The sequence below is a fragment of the Portunus trituberculatus genome, chromosome 21 (genome assembly GCF_017591435.1).
Source record: "Portunus trituberculatus isolate SZX2019 chromosome 21, ASM1759143v1, whole genome shotgun sequence".
In the NCBI taxonomy this organism is placed as follows: domain Eukaryota; kingdom Metazoa; phylum Arthropoda; class Malacostraca; order Decapoda; family Portunidae; genus Portunus; species Portunus trituberculatus.
Window position 1 is genome coordinate 4,754,375 of NC_059275.1, and position 2,238 is coordinate 4,756,612.

General features: G+C 41.0%; 1 non-coding gene across 1 annotated transcript; it reads right to left on the reverse strand.

The window, feature by feature from the left end:
• Positions 1 to 1,751: 1,751 nt before the first annotated feature.
• On the reverse strand, positions 1,752 to 1,822 carry Trnag-gcc. Its single transcript has one exon. It is a non-coding gene; the product is annotated as a tRNA-Gly (tRNA).
• Between the last annotated feature and the right edge of the window lie 416 nt (positions 1,823 to 2,238).

A 2,238-nucleotide genomic window follows, 5' to 3' on the forward strand; every position in this document is an offset into this window, starting at 1 on the left:
CTACCCCAGGCCACTTTATATGGGAGCTACTGTGGGCGGCATGAACCTCTCGTAGCTGTAGTAGTTAAGTGACCACAGCTTCACAACACTAACACAACGGGGTCCATCTAAAAGTCCTGCCAGCGCCACCACGGAGACGGGCTGACCATCCAACCCTTAGCAAACATAAGAGGCCGACCTTCTAAGCCTCTCTGAAGACCTGAAACTAAATTGCCTACAAACCCTAAAGCCAACGAAATGGAGGGGAAAAAAGACTAGAAAAAAAAAGACTTTCCTACCGAAGTTCTGTTTTCATGTGGGTAGCAGTTTTATTTATTTTTTTATTTTTTTTTTTTGAAGTAATTGAAACTTTGAGAAACAGATTAAAACTTTCAAATACACTTGTGGGGATTGCGTTCATGTGGCGGCAGAGTTCACCACGATATCGTACTTTACCCACTGCCATTACCGTATTTCTTCCAATTACCGACCTTCTTTCTCAATTACCGACAACTCTCTGGACGCTTACTCTTGTACTACTGACTCCCAACCTCTTCAGTACCACGACAACTTCAGTATGTAGATTTCGCTCATACTTGTTAAAAACGTTGATGAAATAAGACGTCGATTCGTTTAAGAACACCGAGTTTAGTGGCATTTTTTATATTGCCGTTTGCTATGACGAGTTTCACTTTATTTTCATACCCTTAGCAATTTCTGTTATAAGATTTCAGCTCATTTTGATGCCATTACAGCCTCTTATCAACCCCTTCATTACTGGGACGCATTTTTACCATTAGTTTGTGTATGATAAGACGATTTCTTGTTACTATTCGGTGATTTTATACAGCTTCAGAAACTCATGTGAGGAATGAAATAGCGAGGACTGTAGCCATTATTCTTCTGACCTACATAGACTCTTCCCAATGTCAATAAAATCGTCTAATCACACCCAAAACTCAAGGTAAAAATGCATCCCAGTACTGAAGAGGTTAAATAGTTGTGTGATTGTTTAAGTGAGACGAAATCAATCCTCTATTACTGTGTGTGTGTGTGTGTGTGTGTGTGTGTGTGTGTGTGTGTGTGTGTGTGTGTGTGTGTGTGTGTGTGTGTGTGTGTGTATGTACAAACTTTTTCACATGTATTATTATCCTTAGTTTTTTGACAGCGTTCTAAATAATTCACCCTCCCATGCTCTCTTTGTTTTGTGTGTCCATGTAAACTTTTTTTTTTTTTCAATAAATTCACAGTGTTCTGAATGTTACCAAGGATTACCACACCAATGAGAGAGTGAGTTAAATATCAAGTAAATCATAAATGTTTAGTAATTCAGTCATTCATTACCTCGTCCTTAAAACTCCATAACGCAATAAATTCTTCACTTTTACGCCATTGCTATTACAGTGTTTATCTATTTTCACTATTGCATTTATTCATTAGTTATCTATTTATTTATTTAGTTTTATCACTCTATCCTATTTCTTGAGACCTGGTGGACGGGTGGGTTGGTGCATGGAGCAGGAGTGTTGGCGTGGCTGGAGGAAAGATGTGGTTACTGCTGAAAGATGCAAGAAATATGAAAGTTAGGGAGACTGAAGTTTTTTTATTTTCTTGTACTATCCTTCCTCCACTTTCTTCTCTTACTTTGTCTTCCCCATCGAGGAGAAAAGAGTAGGAAGAAAAAGAATTCATAAGAAATGCTAAAACTCGGTATGTTGACTCATCGAGAACACTGATCAACTAATAACATGTGAAACTACATTAAAAATCTGTGCATCGGCCGGGAATCGAACCCGGGCCTCCCGCGTGGCAGGCGAGAATTCTACCACTGAACCACCGATGCTTATATTGCAATGTCATTCTGCAATAATTTGTTATACACACACACACACACACACACACACACACACACACACACACACACACACACACACACACACACACACACACACACACACACACACACACACACACACACACACACACACACACACACACACAGAGAGAGAGAGAGAGAGAGAGAGAGAGAGAGAGAGAGAGAGAGAGAGAGAGAGAGAGAGAGAGAGAGAGAGAGAGAGAGAGAGAGAGAGAGAGAGAGAGAGAGAGAGAGAGAGAGAGAGAGAGAGAGAGAGAGAGAGAGAGAGAGAGAGAGAATACGAAACAACATGGAGGAAAGACATGAATCCACTTCGACCACACAACTCCACCACCACCACCACCACCACCACCACCACCACCACCACCACTTCTACCTCCGCT